We start from the raw sequence: 25,596 nt of genomic DNA on the forward strand, positions 1-25,596 counted from the left end.
AGCACTTTAAAATCGCTACAATAGTAAGATTATATAATGCAACAGTTAGACCTCACCTTGAATATTCGTCTCAAATATGGATGAGATGCGCTTAGAATCTGCGCACATAGATCAAATAGAGAAAGTCCAAAAAAGTTTCTGCGCTCTTTATGTTTTGAATAATAACTATTATTCATACAAAGTGTCTTATAAAAGTATGCTGGACAGTTTTTCATTTAAAACTCTTTTAGATAGAAGAAAGATACAAGCTATGATATTTTTATACAATATATTAAATAAGTTTAACTATAAAGACTGTAACTTGGTTAATTATATTCGACCTAAATGTACCAAAAATTAATCTTAGGCTTCCAAATGTTAAAAAATTCTTTATAGTTGTTTCAAATAACAACTTATCTCCATTCAACCGAATCACCGTTGTAAGTTTTTGAAGTTTTTACTTAAGCTAAGATAGACATTTTGAATACTTCTTTAAAAGATTTGAAGGTTTTACTATGAATTTCCATTTAACTGTGATTATTATATTTGAGTTGGGAATAAGGTTAAGACCCCTTTTATGATTGTTCTTATTTCTTTTTTATCTCTGTTCATTATTTTTAAGTTTTATATTCTATTCTTATTATAATTTTTATTTTTCATGTTATATTATCTTCTGTTTTAAATTTAATACTTAATTAATCTGTAACCTAGACTTTACATGTAATTACTAATTTTGTGGTGTTTGTGGAGTATTGCAATAAATTTCTATCATATTTATAATAAATTTGAATCGTATCTCGCTTTTCTTCACTTCACAATCGTTGCTTAAATTATTGTCTGATTGCTTAAAATATTACCTGTCACTTTATACTAAAATACTAACCAAATATACAAATATTTAAAACATAATATTTATGACGGTTTAAATATTGTCTTGTCAGTTTATCACAGGGCTTTTTTAAATTCAGATTTTAAAAAAAATTACTTGTAATACATCGTTAAAAAGGTAATTTTGCAGAGATTTTAAAAATGTAAAAATCCAATATGGCGCCCGTAAGGAGAAACAGAGTTGATAATGGTTGTCAAAAGACGAAACGTCGTATTAAAAATTTAAAAACACTATAATGTAGCACGAAAAAACTGGCATTGCAAAAGTGCAAATTATTTTAAAATCGGATAAGAAATAAGCTTAGAAAAAATAAAATCGATTTTTTAAAATTTTGTATTTTTTCGAATATCTTCGGAATCATTCGGAATTTAGAATTTTTTTAAACGGCATATTATTAAGCTCAAAAATTGTCAAGTTTGCCCCAATTTAACCATCTTCGAATTTCCAATCGAATTTGAAACACCCTGTATATAAACATGTTTTATTTTATTACAAAATTGGAGCCGATTATTTTTTATATTGATGGGCGATGATTTCTAATAAATTGTTTATTTTCTAAAAATTTAACTAGTTGCATTATAAAAAGTTCAAAATTATGGATTCGTGTTAGTCATTTAAAAAGAACTGCCCCTTCTGTTGACCAAAAATTACAGATTAAAGTAATATCTTGCTAAGACAAATAACAATAAAATTTGCCCAACAAAGTGAAGGTAACTTTCGAATTTATATAAATCGAAAGTTATATATATTATATAAAGTTATAGAATATTTCTAATTTATTTTTTTTTGTTTTGTTAATTAAGAGATAACAAAAACCAAATTATTTTGATTTTTATTAATTTATTTTATTTTCTATTTTCCAGCATTGAATGCCAATTCGTGTAAAATTACTCTCTAATAATTTGTAACTAATATCACAGATATAACTAGCTAACGCTTGCGTTAGCTAGTTATATCTGTGCTAATATCTTTTTATTAAAATAGTGATAAATAATGATTTACTGATGACATAATTTTTTCTAAATAGAAAATTCAATTAAAATTTTAATTTAAAATATATATTATTTCAAACATCTAATAACAATATTACAGTAAAATCAATATAAAGCTAAAAGGGCTCTAGTCGACTGAATATCAGCTAGACTAATACCACAGATGTGCGAATACACTCCGTGCGGAGCTATTTACATCTGTGCTAATACCGTGAATGAAAACGAAACATAAAACTTGCATTTTCTCCAGAATGTAAGTTCTACTTACACTTACATTTACTACTTACCTGATTTCCTTAGTGGTATTGTTATAATTTAATAATATACTAGATAAATATTTCATTATGGTAAGAAACATTTTTATACATAACTACTCTTACGTTTTTTCTTTTTGCCAACTCTCCTTCTGACTTGACTACTCTTTGATGCCACTCTAATTTCGTTAAAACTTTAAACCTTAACACAATGCCTTTATTCATTGGTTAGTTGAGCATAGACTTTCCATTCTAGCTCCAAAATATATTTTTTAATAAATTTAGTGTTACTACTCTCATTAATGACTGGTCGATGGGATAGACAATAAACTGTTACCATCATAGGTTCCATCAAAGTTGAGATAGAGAGATGGTTATCAATTCTGACCTTTGTTAAAACCATGTTTCTGGAAAGAAAAAATACACCTAAATTAGTTTATGATAAAGACATTTATAAAATTAAGAGTTGAAAGACTGTAATTTTTCAGCATTACATAATTTTACTCACAATGATGTCGTTTACGGTAGATTAATCTATTAGCTGCATTCTCGCATAATTAAAAAAGTACAAAATGCATGCCTCATGCATGGTATTTACCATTGAACTCCGATATTTCATATGCTAAAAGATGTTGAGTACTTATATATTTTTAATATACATTTTCTTAGATTTTCAAGTGCATTAAAATTAACCTAAATTATAGCGAACCTAAATGGTATTTTCCAGTCTCGACTTGCTAAATGCTATGAAACATTTCTTAGAACTGAGCAAGGCCTGAATAGTATTTGGTTATTCCACCAGAAAATTGGCTTTTTACTTTTCATTGTTAAGTTAACATAGTTTTAACAGTTATATACAATAAGTACAGTGTCTCATTTTGGGTACTTTTGCAGGGTATCTCCATTATGTTTAACGTTAACGAGATGCGGTTTTTGCGATAGTATGCTACTTTTTCGTGAAGCTGAAGATGCCGTTAACAAAATTTCCATAGCCCTCTTAGTTTTTAAGATACACGGCGTTTTTAAAAATGTTGAATCTTGGAACCCCCTTCGTATCTCTATCTTCCAACTTATTGAAAAGGTAGAATAATATTCTTATAGATTTTTTTCCGTAAAATACAGTGGTGTAGAAATTTTTGTTAAGTATTTACTATTTTTGAGTTATAAACCAAACTTATATTTGTTTAAATGGAGCACTCTGTAGGTTTCTAGACTAATTTTTTTTTCTTTTCTTTACGGTTTCAAAAGAATATTTTTTAAAATTTAAATACAATTTTTTAAATTTAAATACATAATTTAATAGTAGGCCATGAATAATAATAATAAATAATAGATAGTTCATATTACTAATAAATAATTGGATACTTAGCAAATAGGTATCTTTTATAAAAGCTTTTTCTAAATATTTAAAAGTGGTTCTGGAATAAATTCCTCAAGGATTTCTAGTCTAGGATTTACGTGCTGTAAGATGTCCTTCAAAAATTCTATCAACTATTTGTCTGCCAAAATAAATCATAACACTCTAACTCCGAACCGTCCTTGTTGTGTGTTCTCAAACATTAAATGCTGATTTTCCGTATACTAGTTCCTTGTATTGTAACAAATCAAAATCCCGCACTTGAAAAAAGCATTCGTCTGACAAGATAATAAGTCTTCCAAATAAATAGATAGCATCGATTTGTTGCAAATACCACTGGCAAAACAGTATGATATAGTTGTACTATATGCAATTTATATAGATAATACTTAAATTTCTTCTAAGATCTACTCAGCGTTAGTTTTTGGCACATCAATTTTCTTTTAAATTTTTCTACATGATGATGATGATGAGGGGTTGCTTCTATATATCCCAAGCCATTAATCTCTTTTTTTTCCCTGTTTTCTTTGTTGCTTGTTTTAGGATGCGGATGAATAAGAGATCCGTGATTAACTAAATTTGCTTTTAAACTTGCAAATATCTCCAAAAACAGTTTCCTTTTTTCTGGTTATTTAACAAGCACAAAGTTATAATGATATTAGAAATTTTTATATCCATAATAATTCACTTAGCTTCGGAAATATAATTCCGAAAGAAAACGAACCAAAAGTCGATTAAAAAACCGATAAGATACACCAATATTTTACATTTATTTGCGTTTCTCATTGTCTGGTCGACGGTTATTTTTGTAAACGCTTGGCAATACCGCATCCCTTCCACATCACGACGTCACCATGCGCGAGGAGAGCGCCGCGCGAGGTGTAGAAGCGGAAACTACTACTACTCGCTCTCTCTTGACCTTCTTACCACATGGATGAAACTTGTATGGTGAAAATCGGAATCGTATATCGGCCATCTTGCTTGGCAAAATTGACAGGGAGCTGACAGACAGTTGTTGACATTGACTGATAGAACATCATTTGTCATTGTCATACCATTTGAGTTTTTCATTTCAATGAATGCCAGCGTGGGTTGAGTTTGCTATTTGTTTTAAGGATGTTATTTTAAATTCATGACTTTTTTTCTAAAAAGTTCTCTTTCAATATTGGGAGTAGTGTTTTAATTAATTTGCGGCAAGCAATTTCAGGTTTCTGGTAAGAAAATCTGATTTTATTTATTACTATTATGTTTTTGTATTGTCAATATTTAGTCTTAAATCAAATTCAGTTGATTTCAATGAAGAAGTTTCACTTTTCAAGTATTTCATTTTTAACTTGATTATTATAAATACATATTACAAAATGCCTGGCCTCTCATTTTCTATTCAAGCTGATTATTCTATTCGCTAGCTGATTTGTCAGAAGAATTTCTTTCAGTTTGTATGCAACCACCACTTCTCTATATATTTGTGTTTTGTGCTTCTTACGACGTAAGCAATGGCGTCATACTATTTAATTTAATACTTTGTACTTATTATTGTGTTTGGCAAATAAATGTTGTTTTTAATTAACGTGAAATGCAAATTATCTGAACGCCACACACTACATATTATGGTCCTTCGTCGCTGGATTTGACTCCTGAACAGAATTTTACTGCATTTTAACGGAACTTTCAACAAGGCTTTTACCGCATTTATTTGTGGCTTCAATTGGTAGAAACGCCGACCGCCGACCCAATCGATACAAGTTTGGACATTTTGCCTTTTTGACGACGGGAACAACAAGACCGTCTTCTCAGGGAACACCGATTGGTTTTACTTATTTCACTACAGGTTAGTGCGTTCCTTTCTCACTTTCTTTCCTTTACTTTTACAGGCTTCTGTTTGATTTATTTGTTTATTTTTTTAACAAACTTAAACTGCTTTGTATTTATGTTACTTTTTGGTGGTTACTTTTGATGGTACTTTACATTGATTTACAAACGATTTTGTAATATTTGATGCTACTATGGTGACACCTTTAATTGACATTTGTTTACGTTGCAATATATTACACATTTTGCTGTTATACTATACCTATTTACACTCATTTCTGTTGGTATTTCACACTCCTTTTGATGGTGATTTATTACTATTTACATTTTATTAGATTTTGACATTTAATATACCTACTTTATTAGTATTTTGCACATTGAATTACACACTTGTTGATGGCAAGTACATATTTTACACATCTTTGGTACTACTTACGTAGGTTTGATAACTTTCCATGCCTTTTAATTAAGTGTTCTGAGAAACCTATTTAATTGCATTGTTTTATTACATTGCCTTTACTTTGAACAATTTCTTTGAAACTACTTGTATTTGTATTATTAACTATTCGAGATGGCTGACGCAAGAAATAAAAGAAAGGCTACTAAAGCTGCTCTTACACGGTTTGAAAACTATTTTCAAGCTATTAAGTCAAACAGAAATCTTTCTCAAACTGATTTAGTGGAACTCAAAATGCGTGCGCAAAAGGCTGATCAATTGTTGGAAGATTTTAACGCTGCTCAGTTAAAGATTGCCGCTACGAAGACTTATATTGATAAACATGACAGTGAGTCTGAACAATTTGAAAATAAATTCTACCGCGTAACATTTGAAGCGAGCAAATTTTTAAATGACCAGATGCAACCGCAAGTTTTAACGCCAAACGTGGAAACTAATGTAGCATCTAATTCTAATAATGATGATCTAGCCAACATTAGACTGCCTCCAATAAACCTTGCAACGTTTGACGGTTCATATGACCAATGGTTGTTTTTTAGAGACACTTTCAATTCCATAATACATAGCAATTTCAAACTAATACCAGCCAAAAAATGTCAGTACTTGCAACTCTCTAAAAAGGGTGTGGCAGCTGAAACTATTTCATCACTTGAAATCTCTGACGCCAATTATGATGTGGCCTGGAACATCTTAAATAAGAGATTCGAAAACAAACAGATTTTTGTCTGCAATAATGGCTATTTTTAATTTGCCATCTTTATCACGTGAATCTGGACGTGGCCTTAAAGTCATACGTGACGGCTTACAGAAGCACATGGGTGCCTTGACGGTTTTAAAGATGCCCATAGAACATTGGGATGCCTTAATCTGTCATATTGTGACGGGTAAATTTGAAAATGTGACTAGAAGAGCTTGGGATTCCAAAACCTTTATTGAAAAACTCCATACTTACAAAGAACTTATAGATTTTTTAAAAGACAGATGCCTAATTCTGTCCTAAGTCTTTCGAAAACAGCTCTTTAAGAAACACTTCAAATAAAAGGCCTCAATCACACCCCAACTTTCACAAAAATACTTCTCAGTCCTTTGTCGCCACTAACAGTAATAAAAAATGCACGTTTTGTCGAAAAGAACATCTCATCTACAACACATGTCCTCAGTTTTTACAAATTGCTGCTATTGAAAAATTAAATAATGCTAAACAAATGAAGTTATGTATTAACTGCCTTTCTATAGGCCACGCAACTAAAAACTGTAGGTCGCCTGGATGCAGAAAATGTGGAAAATTCCACTATACTCTTCTACATCTCAACAGAACCAATTCTGGGACTGTACAAACCAATAATAATAACACACCTACCTCTTCTGATTCCAACAGCACTGAGGCTGACTTGAAAGACGTAGCCACAACCTCTTTGTCTACACATGTGATGCACACTCCTCTTATATACTTACCTTGTAGTTTAGTGGTAAATAAAAAACTTAATTCAAACACTGTATTATTATCCACTGCTATCATCAAAGTTTTTGACACTACAGATAAGTCACACTTGTGTAGAGTACTCCTAGACAGTGGAAGCCAATCCAATTTTATTTCAGAAAGACTTTGCAACTTGTTACAACTTCCTATTGAAAATGTTAAACATTTTATCACTGGTATCAGTAAGAAAATTGAAACCATAAATTCTAGAGTTTTTGCTAATCCAATCCAATTTTTCTAACTTCTTTCTTTTGAGGCCAACAGTTTGTGTCTTGTACTTAAATCTATAACTGGAAATATTCCATCTATATCCTTTGACTCCAGTACATTGCATATTCCCAAAAATATTGGATTGGCTGACCCCGACTTCAGCTTTGCAAAATCTATTGACTTACTGCTCGGAGCATCGGACATTTTCTGGGAACTGGGATGGATTATTTCTGGTCCTTTACAAACTTATCTTAGTTCAAGCGTTTGCTCAAAGACACAGTGCTTTTTTACCACTTCAATTGACAATCAGCTAACTAAATTTTGGGAGGTAGAGGAATTTCCTAAAACTAAATACTTATCACCAGAGGCAACCTTTTGCGAGGAACATTTCTCTCAGCACACTTCTAAAGCCCCTGATGGTAATTTTGTAGTACATCTTCCACTTAAGGACTCCATTGATCGTCTTGGGGACTCGAAGTTGATAGCTACTAGTGGTTTTTTAAATCTTGAAGGGAAATTGACTAAAAACCCTGATTTAAAACGTACTTATCAAGACTTTATAACCGAATATGAAAGACTCGGTCACATAACCCTATCTGAGAATCAAAATGATAATTCTGGATATTTTTTACCGCAATACTGTGTGCTTAAATTAACCTCCACTACAACTAAACTACGGGTCGTTTTCGATGCTTTCTGTAAATCTGACTTAGCTTTTTCTTTAAACGATTTACTTATGGTCGGATCTAATGTCCAAACCAGTCTTTTCTCAATTCTCTTACGGTATCGTATACATCCTATAGTTCTCAGTGGTAAAATTGAAAAAATGTATCGACAGGTCTATGTAACCCCTGAATATCGTTAGCTTCAGATAATTCTTTGGCGTGCTAATATTAATGAGCCGATTTTAACTTACGATTTGTCCACCGTTACGTACGGTACAGCCTCTGCGGCATTTCTGGCTACTAGATCTTTGTAGGAAGTAGGTAAAATACATGCTAAAGACTGTCCAAACATTTCTAATAGAATACAGCGTGATTTTTACATTGATGACCTTTTAACCGGTGCACAAACAGTCGATGAACTTATACAAATAAAAGAAGACATCCATGATCTTCTTATAAAGTATGGATTTCCAGTTAGAAAATGGGCTTCAAATGAGCCAACCTTAACTTCTGATTCCTCAATACATTCGATTTCTTTTGGCACAGATATTTCTTCTAAAACCTTGAGCCTTTTATGGAATCACATTTCTGACACGCTAGAATATAAAATAGGTCCTATTGAATCTAGCACTCGCGTAACAAAGCGTACAATTTTATCACCAATTGCCCAGATTTTTGACCCTCTTGGTCTACTTTCTCCTGTCACAATTTTGGGATCTTACAAATCATCTTGAAACAGCTATGGAAGCTTAAGATATAATGGGATAAATCGATTTCAATGGATCTTTTTACAATCTGGTCATCTTACAGGACAGCTTCAATACCCTCTACTTTGGATTCTAAGCACTACTAGTGTTAGTCTACAATAGTACTGGTTAGATCATCTTCTCATCGTCTAAAGACATTTATTGCTATTCGAATAGCTCAAATCCAATCCATGACTAATATTGATGAATGGAGATATATTAGAACCGCAGACAATCCAGCTGATATGATCCAGCTACTTACTAGAGGAATTCCACCTTTAAGCTTATTAAATTCGACTTTCTGGTTTCATGGAGTGTAGATTTATCAAATATTGATACTCCTGAATTAAGAAATGTTACTTCTTTGTATGTGTCCATCGAAAAACATACCAATAATGACTTACATAGTTTAATTGACAAATTTTCTAATCTAACTAAACTGGTTCGTATTTCTGCCTTTGTGTTAGGTTTTAAAAACATCCTTAAATTAAAATCTAAATCCGACTATTCTAATAAAGAGCTTTTAACTCAGGAAATTGAGAATTCTTTGAATACACTTGTCAGATTGGTACAAGCTTCGATATTTTCTGAAGAATTTAAAGCACTGAAGAATAATGATAAGGTCTCTAATAAATCCAAACTCCTTACCTTGAATCCCTTCTTTGAACACATTCTTAATCTTGTTCGAATGAATATCAAAAGAAACATCCTTTACTAAGTTTTACCCCCTAAACATAGGCTTTCACTTTTTATCGCACATTCTGAACATATTAAGCTACTTCATGCTGGTCCACTTCACTGACCACTCACACTTCATGATGCCAAACTTATATTGCCATCATTACGTGAAAGGCCAATCAATAGCAGAAATTTAATTAAAAAAGTTTATCATAACTGTCATATCTTAACTTGTTTTCGCTTTGTTGCAAAATCGACAAAGTAACTAATGGGTAATTTACCCAAAACACGAATTACACCCTCTAGACCCTTTTCTGTGTCCGGTGTTGACTACGCAGGGCCCTTCTTCCTTAGGGATCGTAAAGGACGTAATTTTATAACTAACAAGGCATACATAGCATTGTTTGTGTGTTTTGCTACCAAGGCTATTCACCTAGAGCTAGTAAGTCATCTTACTAGCGAATGTTTCTTAGCCGCCTTGTATAGATTCATGTCACGAAGACGCAAGTGCATACAAATTTATTCTGACCAAGGGACAACATAAAGTATGTAAAGTATGTAAAGTATAAACAAGTATAAAGTATAAAGTATAAAGTATAAAGTATAAAGTATAAAGTATAAAGTATAAAGTATAAAGTATAAAGTATAAAGTATAAAGTATAAAGTATAAAGTATAAAGTATAAAGTATAAAGTATAAAGTATAAAGTATAAAGTATAAAGTATAAACCTCGTGTAGTTGGTAGTTTATTATTAACTTTTGAAGATTTTTCTACAATAATCACTCAAATAGAAGCCTGTTTAACCTCCAGACCCTTATATCCTTTTCTGATAATCCGAATGATACAAATCCTCTCACTCCTGCGCACTTTCTTATTGGTAAACCATTGACGACGTGCCCACAAGTTGATCTACTTGGAGTAGCAGAGAACAGACTATCAAAATACCAACATAGACAACAAATGGTGCAACATTTTTGGTCTCGTTGGGTCAAGGAATGTATTGCAGAACTCCAGATACGTACGAAATGAAAGCAGAATTACCCGCAGCTCCTGAAACTAGGCGGTCTTGTGCTCATCATGGAGGATGGATTACCACTATTATTATGACGAACTGGCCGAGTTGTACAAACATTTCCTGGAGGAGATGGTATTGTCCGAACAGTACTAGTGAGGACTGCTGCTGGCGAATAATAGCGTTCAGTTACGAAGATTGCTGTCCTGTCTATTATGATTTTTCGTCGACGGTTATTTTTGTAAACGCTTGGCAATACCGCATCCCTTCCACATCACGACGTCACCATGCGCGAGGAGAGCGCCGCGCGAGGTGTAGAAGCGGAAACTACTCGCTCTCTCTTGACTTTCTCACGACGTAAGCAATGGCGTCATACTATTTAATTTATTACTTTGTACTTATTACTCTTTTTGGCAAATAAATGTTGTTTTTAATTAACGTGGAATGCAAATAATCTGAACGCCACACACTACACTCATCATAAACAATAGCCATGGCCTACTATCAAGTTATACATTTAATTTTAGAAAAGTGTCATTTATTTGCGTGTTTTTGAAAAAAAGTATATACTATTATATATTTTTAAAACGATAAAAAAAAGAAAAATTTTATAGTATATAAATGTATAGAGTGTTCCATTTGAAAATAAAAACATAATTTGGTTTATAACTCAAAAATAGTAAGTATTTTACAAATTCTATTTTTGTTAACAAACCTGTTTTTATTATAATTAATTTATTTTTGGAGTAGTAGTAAAATTCTACAAACGATACTAAAAGGAATGCTGCATTTCTACTAACTAAAAGCATACACCAAGTGATAATAACCCTAATAACTACTCATAACCGCCTAAAATTACTGCAGTTATTATTGTTCTAAGTTTCGGTTATTGTTGTTAGTTAAAATATTAACGCATAAACTATCAGTAGATTATTAGTCAAGTAGGTACTGTATCTTTAATTTTTTCATCTTATTTTTTTATTTCCATATATCGAATAATATATAATAGCGTTTTGGTTTAAAAAAATATATATTACTAAGCCTAAGACACCTGTACCTAAAAAAATATAAAATAAGGGAAAAACTTTTCTCTTATTCCATGTTTGTGGTTTTTCTAAAGGTCTCCTGAATGTGATGAGCGCTAGATCTTTTCTTTCTATATCTGGGCGCTCGAACTTCGGTGGCACCAATTTCACACACACTAAAGATGAGTTGCTGTTTTATTAAAGTGATCTGAATTTTTGTTTACGATTTTGAATTTTTGATTTGTGGTTATATGCCCAACTTCTGTTTCAACAGAGATTAGTTGTATTTGTACTTGAAATTGCTTTTGTTTTTCTTTTACTCTTGTATCATATTATAAGTATTGTATTGCGTACTATTTTTCCGGCTTTTTAAAAGTAACTAAATTGTTAATTATGGATTTTTTTGTTTTTCGGCTTGTTGTCCTGCTGCAGTTTTGATATAAAAGAGGGGTATCCCAAAATCTGGTGAATTATAACCTGTTATAAAGGTCACGGTGTGAGCGCGTACAATATGATGCGAGCCAAAGATAATTGTTTTTATATTTTGTAGGTTAGCCTGACCGACTGGGACCTACAAGCTGGAATTATGTTTAGTTCCCTTACAAAGATGACTTTAATTCCCCCGGCAGATCCGATTATTTGGATGACCATCTTCACTGAGTGTCCAGGGTATAAACGCTGAAATTCAAAATTTAATTCTCGATATTTGTCGCGCTTTTCAGTTTCCTTGATATTAATATTGGTCTCTGCTAGTGCTGAAGTCCAGCAGGACAATATCGGGCTAATTGGCGCACATGATAACGAAAGTGGGGAAGGCATAATTCCAATAGAGACGACATCTATCATTTTCCTCTATTTCGTGTATGGAACGACGGGCTGTTCATCCAATCCATATACAAACCGCAGATGAAAATACCGATTTCGCATAGCAGCATTATGTCGATTGATGTACATCGACTGAGCTTAAGTGGGGCAAGCTAACATAATATATATTACATAATATCGTTTCAGACTCGGAGTGGTAGGTTCTACACGAGGTTTCGATATTTTTCCGAAAAATACGATTTCTGTAGACCGGGTGTGGACTCTCACTATCCTGATAAGCCATCCTAAACCTTTTATTTCGGACTTAAATCCCAAAGACTTTAAGAAGGCATAAGTGTATTTAAGGGAGAGATTATTGTCCCGCGCAAGGTTGAAGAATACAGAAAGCATCGCCTTATTTATGTGCTCTTCAATAGATCCGTCCACTTCAGCCTTCCTTATTCTGGCTCTCACAGCCTAGTGAATTTTTGGTGGAGCCAAATATGGAAGTAAAAAAATATCTGCCTCTCTATGAGTTGCTTTGTAGAAAATGTTTACTAATCCTCTGCCTCCATGCCTCCAAGATAGTGAGGGAGATAAAAGCGTTGAACTGAGGACCTTAGATGCAAGCTTTGGTGGATGTTCAGCATTTTTCGGGTTTCGTGGTTGAGCTCATGCAGTTCATCGACGTTTCATTTCACAACACTAAAAGAATACCAAATACCTTGTTTTTATTTGTAGATAGAAGATTTTGAGATATTTCTGATATTAAAGAGAGAAGGGTTTGGTTAATTAAGTTTAAAAAACAGCATTAAAATAATATAGGAATTTATTATTATCTCGGTAACTTTTAAGCTTTAACTGTTTCTATTTTTAAAAAATCAATTGCCAATTTCTTAACTGGTTACTACGTTAAGCTCCTTCATAAAATAAATTGATGTGACTAAGCGCTTGTATGAACAATGAAGAAAAGCTTAAATTATATATTTAAAATTATGGTTGAAGTACAAACGCAACATAATTTGCCGAAAACTCATGTACTATTTATATGAGTTTTCGGCAAATTAAAAGTAAGTAAAATTATATAAGATGAGTTGGTTATTCTAAAGTCCAATAAGTCCAACAAAATAGAAGAAAATTTCGATACAAATGAGCAAAATGGAGTTTAACCAGAAACCCGATTTTGCCCATACTATCTATCTACTGTAGCAGCTAGAGCCCAGTAAAACCATACGATTTAAGTAAATTTGAAAGAAATGAAGCTAGGCGTATATTAAAATAAATGTTTATTGATGTTTTAATATGTGACGTTTAGCGCTGTCGGGCTTTAAACCTTTTATGAAAAAACAAATTCACAAAAAAATTTAGAAAAAAAAATTAAAATGTACCTTTTACGCACAGGAGCGCAAGCAGCACAAATTTTCTATAGTACAACCTTCATTTAACCACTTTGTGGTGTTCAACTTTTTATAATATTAAAAAGTTGAAGATAACATATTAAACAATAAATAAAAATTATTAAACATAATTTCTAAGACTAGTAACAAAATATAAGTCGAAGTACATGATCCATCATAAAACGTTTTAAAGAAGGCAAATGATACAAAATTATTTTTTTTTAAAATCACATTTCTTAAACTTGCTTGCATTACACAAAGCATTTAATTTCTTTGATGCTGATGATAAATACTAAAAGTTTAACTACAGTGAAGTTCCATGAGGAATGCCTCATGAAGTGTTTTAATTTATTTGGTTTAGGAGCTTTTGCTACTTAAACTTTACTTATAGTAATCTTGCTTCATAACTTTTTTTATTTGCTATAGTTTAGTCTAAGAAATGTAACGATCAGCTGCGATGAATATAATATCTCCTGACTTACATTTTTGCATATTTTATTTTTTTTTAAAGAATAGTTATTTTAATAGATTTATTTTACTTTTTTACACTGTTTTCTAAATTTAAAAAAAAAATTATATACATTTTGACTTCAATCTAATACTCCAAGACAATATAATTTAGTGTTACTTACTTTACTTACTTACATCCTTTTAATTAATTTTTTTTTTCTTTTAATCCAATTATATTATATTCTGATTAAGTTCATTTTAAGTGATGATTCGAGTACATTTACAGACCTAAAACCGTTGGCAAATGGTTGCAACGATTTCTTTAGCAATATGATGGTAAACATGTTTAATCAAATACCAGAAGCCAATAATATGCACAAACTAGTTAGAAATCAGGTAACGCCATTATATCGAAAACTGTTGACTGGGAACTAAATAATTCAAACAATTAACAGTTTGAAAGACAATAGTAGCCCTGCTATTGATAGAGTGACAAACTTCATAAAAAATACCAACTTATACTTTCTTGGCTCTCTTGACACCCCCTACATATAAATTAAATTTATATGTAGGTTACCAACCATGGGCTAATAACCTTAATAAATAGGTTTTCAAACATTTTTGAAAAGTGCAAAGACAGACTTTTGGACTTTATACAATCAAACGTAATTTTGTCGACTAATCATTATGGGTTCTTGAGTAAGTTGAGTACATAAAATCTTCTCCATCACTTAACAAAGCAGATCACTAATAAACTTGGCTCTTTTTAGACCTAACAAAGGCATTTGATACGCCCCCTACTTTTGGTGGTTCTCGAAGTAAATGTGGTTTATATAAAAATGCTTGACATCTTATACAAACATTGTACAAAATTACACTTGTTACTACCAACATGTTATATACTATAAAGGAAATATTTGATGAGAGGCCATTATATGTTTTAAGGGTATTTATCTTTATTTATAGGAATGAGGGACTTTGCATTTATGTTGACCACAGTTATGAAACCAGAAATAGAACCGACGATTAGAATAAAACTACCAGGGAATAACACGAATGTTAATCTAAGATATTCAAATTATTTAAGACTAAACTTTTTTAATATTGTAGCGTTTTTATCATTTATTAAGGTGTGAATTAAAATACTCGATCCACAAAAATAGTCAATTGATTTATTTTTATCAATTGTAGAAATGAAATTTGGGAGCGATTGTTGATTGTTCTGGTTAGAAAAATAATTATTGAAACATTTTGCATATATGGGTGTTCAGTCATCCAAATGCTGAATTGCAAAATGATTTTAGCAATGTATTTATTTTTTACGTATTTAATTTTCAAATAAATAAAGTGAGTAAAAAATATTTAGAATTTATTGGATTTGGTGTAGGAGCCCATTAGTTTTATATTGGTAAAACGTTATTTTGGAATCTTCCGAATAATTTCTGTTTATCTGTGATCATTTATTTATTTCAGATATGATATACTTAGTTTTTCTTTATCTTAAAAAGTAAATAATATTAGAAAATATCATGATCTTGAATAATACAAAAACTCATTACATTATTTAGTAGTTATAAGATGCTTTTAAAGTTACGCTACTGACTTAAAATCAGGTACCTATATCCACCAAAGCAGGGGACAGTTTTTCAGGTGGACAAAAAAGGGCCTCCCTGTGTTCTGCTGCCGATGCCGCAACAAACAAGCGAATAAACAAAGAGCCCCGGCCGACTTTGATTTCCGTGCCACGCATTTGCATGCCCAAGAACAGATCTCCGGATCGGCTTTTGCCGAGGACACGAGCGCCATAAATTTTTTAGTATCTCCATTTCAATATACCAAGATGGAGAGACTCGGTTAGTATGCAACCTGAAAAATATTTAGTTTTGTATTAGTCATCTAAATTTCCAATAAGTAAAATTACTTAAAGTAAAAACAATCTTGTCATCTGTAAGCCATTATATAAATAAATCCTTTTTGTAACCAATATCTAATATAATTTAAAAAAATGCTTTGAATTGGATTAACCTGGAGTTTGTTCTGATCTGAAAATCCATAGGCATAGTTTTTAATCGCAATTTGCAATAACATTACGCGATTGTTGAACAATAGAGTTATATAGTCGATCTCGCACAGCGCCTTTTGGTTTGTGGCGTCATCTAGTACTACTTACACAAAGTCGATAATTCATTATACCTCCACCAGCCCGAAGCCGCCTGTTTAGGCTAATTTAATATAAAATTTAGATACATTTCAGGACAAATATGTGAAATTACATAAATTATGTAAAATATACCAAAACTTGTATGGGCACAAACAGAAGAAAATGTGTAAGTAAGTATCTAATTTGCTTATTTTAGATACTAGTCATATATCTCCCAAATAAAATAAACTTGGAAGCTCAAACAGAACTTAATGATATCTCCTATAAAAAGTTGACCTCAACCTCCAAAAAACAAAACCCCCTGCATATACAAAAATGTAATAAAAAAGAACATTGTTTGAAGCTAAAAGGATTTGTACATAACATTTTTGAAAAACACCCGGTAGATCCAAAATGACTAAGCAATTACCCTTGTCTGCTGTTGATAATATCAATTGTTACTCTTTATTTTATTTTTTAGTGAAATTAGCTGCTTTTTATTGATGTTATTGTTTATGCTATTTAAGCCACATCTAGAATTAAAAAAGTTTATTATTTTAGCGCGTAAGATGTTCTTATTTCTTGTATCAGTCGTCTGCAAAACACTCTCAGCCTCCACAGCTAAAGTCTCTCATGTTTGTGAGTTCACCTTATTATAAAGATTAAACTTAAGGTTAAGGTTTAGTATACTTTCTTCGTCAGAGGTAAATATAACATCAGACAAATTTAAAAATCTTTTATGGAACTGAAAATGACAATGGCCTAATTTTATCTGATATTCCCTAAAGTTATTAGACCTAACGGTGGCTTTAAGATGGTTCAACTTATTGTTTAATTTATTAAAAGTGTTTCTAGAACAAACATCTTATTTATCCCTGAATAAACAGTCTAAAGTACTAAATTCCAAGTGACTTAGAAATGAGTTTAACGTGAAATAGAGGTATTTTAGTAAAGAGTTCACCTTGTTTAAAGTTCTATAATGGCACTTCACTTCTTCCTTCAACCAAGTTGTTCTGGCGACGTTCACGGCAGTTTTTGATGCATTCGTTCTTGTTTTACACCTTGATGATGATTGATGGATTTCGGGGTCAAACCGAAAAGTAAACATTGTTGAAAAAACCATACTTTTAGCAGCAGATTCTTCCGTGCAAAAAGGTTCTTTTGGTAGTGGCGAATGAGTTTAGCTTGACTAGCATTTTTTTCAAATCCAAAAATCTCATCCATTATTCTCTAAGAGATCAACATACAAAATTGACGAAAACAAAGAAAAACACAAAGTCACGGTCTCACAACAAGTAATAAACGGGCTACACGTGTTTTGCTCTAGTTAGAGCATCATTAGGCCTAAAATAAAAATATTACTAATAATGTAATTCAGTACTCTTCAAATTCTCCCTACCCATATAAATTTGCCTCTTTTAATTAATTTTTCTATAGATTGTTTAATATCCCCTTGTCAAAAGAAGCTTTCGCTAAAGAACTGAATATTATAAAACATATTGCTCTCAACAACGGATTTCCCCTTCATTTAATGAATATTACAGAGACAAGATTTTTTACAAATTTCTTAATAAATATAAATTGACCTACAATATTGTTCATAATAACGAATCAAAAAGTTCCTTTAGATCCTTGTCCTTTTTTGGTTCAATCTCCGTAAATTTAGCAAGATTCTTTAAATTTTTAAATGTAAAAATCGCGTTTAAGACAGTCAATAATTTAAAGAACCAATTGGTCAGTACAGTGGACAAAGCAAACAATCTTTCTAAATCGAGAGTTTACTCTTTAAAATGTGACGATTGCAACGCAGTATACATTGGCCAATCTGGAAGAAAAAGCATTAAAGAACATGTAGCGCTTTTTGAAAAATTTAAAAATACCAATGTCAGTGATACCAAATCAGCGTTTGCTAACCATTTGCTGGCCTCAACTCATAATTTTTCTCCGGGGGTGGGAGCTGAAATGCTTCATGAATGCCCTAAAGGTAAGAAGCTTGACCTTCTGGAGAAAATGGAAATTACAAAAGCTAAAAAGAGTCCTGTTCTCGTGTGTGTGAATGACGTGTTTACTTTTGAAGCTAATTTAATTTTTGACAATTTAATTTAGCTAAGTATCTTTTAACATTTTTCTTTTAGTGACTTTCTTCAACTTACATTGGCTAACGTGTTAAGTTGTTTTAGCATTAGGTCCGTATGGTCGATAGGATTTACACTTATACTTCTAACCTTGTGGTACCGGGTTCGATTCTCAATGAGTCTATGTTGTTGCGTTCCACCTTTTAATTTTTTATTTTTTGCTTTGTACAATTATAACCTAAAAATCATTGTTTATTTATGTAATGTAATTGATGGCTTCTAAAGGTTTTTATTGTTTGATGTGAGATTTTAGTTTTGTTTAAGTAATGTTTTTATTTTAGACCTGATGATGCTCTAACTAGAGCGATACACGTATAGCCCGTTTATTGCATGTTGTGAGACCGTGACTTTGTGTTTTTCTTTGTTTTCGATAACACCCACTAGATATTGACAAAAGGGTCTTCTTGTGTGACTCTCCCTCTACAAAAGACTATTGGGTTATAGAAATAGTGTTGCAATCAAGAGAGTTTGTTGGTCTCCTGTGTATATTTGAGCAGCAAGTATTTTTAGTTTTTCCTTCAATTTTTTCAAATAAATTCAATTTCTGAATTAAAAGAAGTCTTCCCTTTTAGTTAGCACTGATGATACTTAAAAGTCGAAAGCGCTCTGCTAGGCTAATACAATTTTTTAATCGACACCAATTGGTTTTGATTATATTGTAAATAATTACTTATTTACGCCTATTTAAAGTGCCATGATTACAATAGTTGCGTGAATGTCAAACAATTATAGATATTAATATCAAAGCTAAATTAATCTTATCTGATTTTTAAAAATATTTTTTTGGAGTAAGTCGTCATCAGGTCACATGTGCTTTTAGAAAATTCGAATGTAATTTGCAGTTCTTTCAATTAACAGTCTACGCGTTTCTCTTTAAAAGAATAAAAGTTGACCTTAAAATAACTTTAAACGTCTACTTTAAGGTCGGTTTTAAGATAACTATTAACGATATTCAGGTTTCTGTGAAAAACGCTAAAACTTGTCTAAAACGTTTCTTGCCAAAACCCATATTTTCGGTGGTAGGATCCTTTTTTGTGACCCAATACATGGGTTTACTAAAACTTTTTACATTACATCTTTAAGTTAAATAAGTATTATAGTATCACCAGAAACAATTTGTTGTTTTGACCCTTTGAAAACTAATTGACTTCGAAATCAGCCAAGAACCGGACAAAGAAACATATAACCTTAAAAATTAAAAATAAGAGCGAACTTATTTGTGAGACTTGTGAGATTTATAAGTTTTATGAGAAACATCAGTATTGTCATGAAATGATCATAATATTATGTTAACAAAGCTATAATACTATTTTAACAACGGGTATAATGACAGCTATAATGTCTTTACCCAATTCTCCTAAATATGTGTTAATACAGGATCGTTCGCCGGGAACTGTATCGGTAGATTATAGGATAACTGTGACAAGGAAAATATTAAAAGTTTTGCAACGTATTTTTTGTTAAACACTCATGATTGACCCAAATTTAATAATAAGATACTCATTATTAAATTTGTTACTGTTACTATTACTCATTATTCAAATTTATAAAAGAAGATTGACTTTTTTATTATCATGCTAGAGATTTTTTACAACGAACAATACTACTTCGTGATTAAGAAAAAATAACAAAAAGGAAATTCAGAAAATTACCAAAAGTAATTTTTCTTAAATAGAACTCGCTATTTTTATAACTTTATCGTACTTAAAAAAAATAAGGTTTATTTATAAGGGTATCTATTTCCATAATTCGGAGTAGAAGAAATATTTGTTTAAATTTATAAAATGATTTAATGCTCTTTTTAAATAAAGCTCTACTTATTATTATGTACTCTTTTCAACTGCTTTAATCGTTGCTATATTGTCCGGTTTTATATTAAATTCTTACTTAACATAAAGTATAATCTAAATTTATTAATAATATTAAAATATTATAATTTATAAGCTTATTATATTTATTATAATTTCGTCTTTAGATTGTCTTAAAACAATACTTTTAATTGATGATAAATGAATTATATTTTCCTAAAACCAAATCAAATCAATTTTTTTAAATATAATTATTTATATTATCATATTTACTTTAATAATAATTTTCTCTACTAAGATCTATTGTCTAAGATCTTTCCAATTATTCTCAAAAGAAGGTAGCGATCTAAAAATAACTATCATAGAAAAATACTGTAGCAGTTTGAAGATAGTATCAGGATCTCTTCCCGAAATGGTAAATAAATGTTTTCAATAGAGAGCTCATTAACAAGAGCGTTGGAAAAATGATGGTAATTACTGGGTGGACAGGCCCTTGACGATTGACAGATAAGAGGGACAGGTATGTCATTGGCCCCCTGACGAGTGACAGATCGGACCTCGCCCCGTGGGACCGTTTGAGATCGATCACGTCTCTATGCTGAGTTGATCTTCAATCAATTTAACTATTACTTTAATGGTTGCTCTTTTAATTTTTGGTAAGATTACATTGACCTGTTATATATGTAATTTTTAGTAATACTATTGACATTGACGTACTTTTATTTTCGTTTTAATTTTGGTCAAGAAATACTTTTGCTTTAGAAAGTATTCTGTTACCATAAAAATATATTCTCATTTTAAAATTGCCCCTACTATTTATTGACAATGTCGTGACATTTGCATGTTATATAAATTATGGTATGTGCTCTTTAACTTTCAGTTTAATACTGGTATAAAGTTATTGCAAAATGGTTCAAATAACAGTTTTTAAAAAAAGAGAGAAAAAAAAAGTTTAGATTTTCAAGGATTTTGAAATCAATCAATAAACTTAAATATACTGTACCGGGTGGCCAAATAAGCGAGGTAAGCGGCTGTATCTCAGGACCTGTACATCTAGCAACAATGGATTTTTTTTTATTATTATAAAAGTGGCCATGAGAAAATTCTGGAAATTGTTTTGAAGTTCCGTATTTCACCACAAGAGGGCGCAACTAAAAATTAAATAAGAGAAACCTCTTTTTCTCCGAAAACTTAAATATTAACTTATACTTTTGATATTATTTTTAGTAAGCCTAGATAATTTGATATCATTTTGGTTTATGAATTATTGAGGTACGAACGAAAGTAGGGGTGGGGGAAGCTATTGAAAGTGGAATCATTAAAATCGCTGTAAATTCTAAACTACTCATTTGATTTTAGCAATTTAAAATTTATTTAGCTAAATGTAGCTGCTTTATAAGTCTGATATCATGACTACTCTATAGTTTCTAATAAAAGCGCCGGAGAACGCAATTTGTAATAATTTCAGTTTTTTTCAGTTTGCTCTAAAAATTCAAATCGAATGGTATACTTTTGACATCCTATTTAAAAAGTAAATAAAATTTGCAAAAGTACTGTGAAAACCGCACGATGATATCTTTGCTCGTTTTAAAGTTATAACGAATTAAAGTTTTTTACGCACCGAGCCTAAACTTACGTACCTCCTAAAAATCTCTAATTAGTATTACCACAACTAGGATATCATGATGTTGTCATAATTAATAAATTATTAAAGTAAAAATACCTATGTATCACAGAATAACTGGAAGTTTATGTGACTTCAAGTCGAATAATTTTATTAACGAATTTCTTTTTATATTTAAATTATGGTCCTGAAAAGGACCGATTTTAAACCCAAACATATTTGGTATTTATTGCCTCGATGGGTCTTCAAACTGCTTTCCATCACATTCTAAACAAGCTTCCAATCTTCTTTGGGTGGATAAAACTGCTGTTTCGATTTCAGCAGCTGATATTTCATTTATTGCACCACGGATTCTGTTTTCCATATCCTGTCTTGTTGTAGGTGGAGTTTGGTACACAATATCTTTTAAACGACCCCATAAGTAAAAGTCTAGGCATGTTAAATCAGGTGACCTGGCCGGCCTAGACTCCCCTTCCGATCCAGCGCCCTTGAAAGTAATTATTTATATGATGCCGCACCAAACGGAAAAATGTGCTGGGCACCCGTCCAATTGGAAATACATGGTCTGTCTTACTTCCAATGTCAAATCCTCCATTAAAATAGGCAAGGAATTTGTTAAAAAATGCAAAAAAACATTACCGGTTAATGTGCCATCAAAAAAATAAGGACCAATAATTTTCATTCCGATAATGCCACGCGATACGTTTACACTCCAGCGGCCTTGGTGCTGAACTTTTCGCATCCAACGAGGATTTTCAACCGACCAATAATGCATATTATGCCTGTTGACTTTCCCATCGCTATACAAAAAGTAGCTTCATCTGTCCACAGAATCTGTGAAAAAAAGCCCTGTTTTCGCGAATCATTGCTAGTATCCATTGGCAAAAATCAATTCGGCGCTCAAAATCATGTTCGTTTAGAGCTTGGTGTACGATTTTATGGAAAGGGTGGAGCCTTAAAATAAAAAAAAATGCATATATTCGAGAAGAAAATTATAATAAAAAGATGTATTACCTGTGGTCTTTAAGTATATTTTGAACAGTAGTTCGAGCTATTCCCAAATCTAAAGATAACGCACGAGTTTCAATATGTCTGTTAAACTCTACCTGGGCCAACACATTAATAATGTTTTTTTCAGTTCTTCCAGTAGAGCGAAGCCTTCTTAATTTGGGCCGACTCAAACTCCCAGTATCGCGTAGTCGCTGTACCAACCGTGGAACAATTCTTCCGCAAAAATAATATCAAAAGTATAAGTTAATGTGTAAGTTTTCGGAGAAAAAGACGTTTCTCTTATTTAATTTTTAGTTGCGCCTAGAATTTAGAACTTAAAAATAATTTCCAGGATTTTCTCATGGCCACTTTTATAATAATAAAAAAAATTCCATTGTTGCCAGATGTACAGGTCCTGAGATACAGCCGCTTACCTCGCTTATTTTGCCACCCGGTACAGTCAAATAATTATGAAATTACTCTATACTGAAAAATAATTTTGAATGTAAATTGAATAAACGGCGATCACCAATTTTTATAATATTAATACTGATTTAAGTTTTGTAGTTATTATATAATTTCACTTAATTGACAAAATTACATAATTTGCGTACTGAAATTAATACAAACCTAAAATAATAAATGCAAAACATCGAATAATTTTATTAACTTATTTAATGTTCTTTTTATTAAATTAGTGATTGGCAATCTACATTCTGTTGTTTAGAAAATTGTCTTTTATTATTATGAACAACTATGTTTTTCAAAAATTAATAAATAGTTGCTAACCTGTAGTTTAAACTTTAATATATACCGAAAATGAGGCAAATAAGCAGTCAAATAAGTATTCAACACAATGAACACCATACATGTTATATCTTAAAACCAAAACAGATTTATATTGATCATTAATAAATTAATACAAATTTTTTAATTGGGAATACTATTATATACTATCAGGAAGTTTTCTTTGTTTAGATAAGAAGGAAGGTGGCAGCTTCAAAATTTCTACCTACACTTTTAATTTTCCTTCATATTTATCTATTTCTTCTCATATTGACATATTTTCTCGTAATATCTATTTAAAATATTATTACAGTATAAACAAATCACTGAAAATTGGAAAATATGCGAGTTTTTTGTAGCGTGAGTTTTTTGTTTTTCAGTTCCAAGAAATTATACCAATCACATTATCAAACTCTGACAAAAATTCCCGCATCGCGTAAACGCCGATTTGGATATCGAGCTTTGTATACCCTTTGAGCCAATGCCGCATTTTGAAGACATTCAAAATATACCGCAATCATATCGACAGCTTCATCATTAGTAAAAGGTATTTTAATAATTTTAACGCTTTACTTATGTGTGCAACGAACACAAATTGCACTGCCTATTTTTAATATTTATTGACAAGTTAATTTTAGGCATTTCTTTTTTCCTTCATGGCCTACTCTTCAATATTTTGCCTACCTTGCACTTGCATTGTATATTATGCCCCTACGCGTTTTTTTTTTAATTTTTTGAACAAAGAATATTTTAATTATTTAAAAATTATGAAATTAAAACATTTTATCATTGAACCTTGAAAAAAGACAAATAAATAACAATAAATATTGGTGTAATAGCGTCTTATTAAAATTATATGATAACTAGATATTCTTTCTTCGATATTTCAGGCTACAAATAAGATATCGAGATACGGTTTTCACTGGCCTATTTAACTATCATTTCACTACATTTTTATGAAAAAAAAGTCATATTATTGCATTTAATTTTTTAGAGAATTTTGCAATTTTCTGTTAATAGATCAAAAAACGCGCTCTAGCAATAAATGTTTTTTTCAACGAGACCAAGTTTGTTAAAATGCGTTCAGTCGTTTAGGAGTTACAGCTGTTTATTTTAAAAAACATTGAATTACCCCCCCACCACTTTATTTTAATAGATACGTCACAAAGTGTTAAACAAAAATTATTTGAGTAGAGCTGAGCTTTAAAACGCGTATATTTTTTCGTAACATTTACTGGGTAGATTTCAGTGAAAAATCACTTAAAACGTTTAAGATGGCGGTTACGCCCCCTGGCGACCATCTTGGAAATCTGAAAATATTTTCCACGATATTTTTTTGGCCACTTTAGTAATAAAGTTTTTTACCGCAAGTCTCTACGACGAATAATTTCCAAAATACAGACACATCTCGTGAAGTCTGGCCACCCTGTACAATCCCATTAGCGATATCACTTATTAATACTACTTACTTACTTCACAAAATTAACATATTCGAAAAGCTTCCCTTTGTTGCATTATTTAAACTAACAATAAACATATATTTATTTGTTATTTAAAACACCATTTTTAAAAGACATACAATTTGGAATCATTTCTTCCTGTATATTTTAAATCATAAAAATTAAAAATTTAAAGGAATAAAAATATATAAATTCCGATATTTTCTAATAATTTATGAAGCACAAAGTCTTTAAAATTTACACCAAGTTCTTTCTCATGGAATTACAAACGAAATAAAGATAGCAATCTCCCATTACTTCCTCAAGTTTATGATTATTAAGAACGACCGTTTCCTGAAGTCGTTAAAAAAGAAATGAAAGAGAAATGGGAAGTGACATGTTAAATAAACACTTTTATCAAATGTAAACTTTTTTGTAAATGAGGGTGGCCTTTTTCTAAAATTGTT

The 25,596-nt window shown here is 31.2% G+C and overlaps 1 protein-coding gene and 1 long non-coding RNA gene across 2 annotated transcripts in view; both read left to right on the plus strand.

The window, feature by feature from the left end:
- Positions 1 to 25,596, plus strand: part of LOC126736460 (putative transcription factor SOX-15) — a 302,005-nt gene that overhangs the window by 33,674 nt on the left and 242,735 nt on the right. The gene's annotated exons all lie outside the window — the stretch shown is intronic.
- On the plus strand, positions 11,070 to 16,191 carry LOC126736489 (uncharacterized). The gene is made up of 3 exons (XR_007660677.1): positions 11,070 to 11,210; positions 12,107 to 12,577; positions 15,858 to 16,191. It is a non-coding gene; the product is annotated as an uncharacterized LOC126736489 (long non-coding RNA).

The sequence above is a fragment of the Anthonomus grandis genome, chromosome 5, assembly GCF_022605725.1.
Source record: "Anthonomus grandis grandis chromosome 5, icAntGran1.3, whole genome shotgun sequence".
Classification (NCBI taxonomy): Eukaryota; Metazoa; Arthropoda; class Insecta; order Coleoptera; family Curculionidae; genus Anthonomus; species Anthonomus grandis.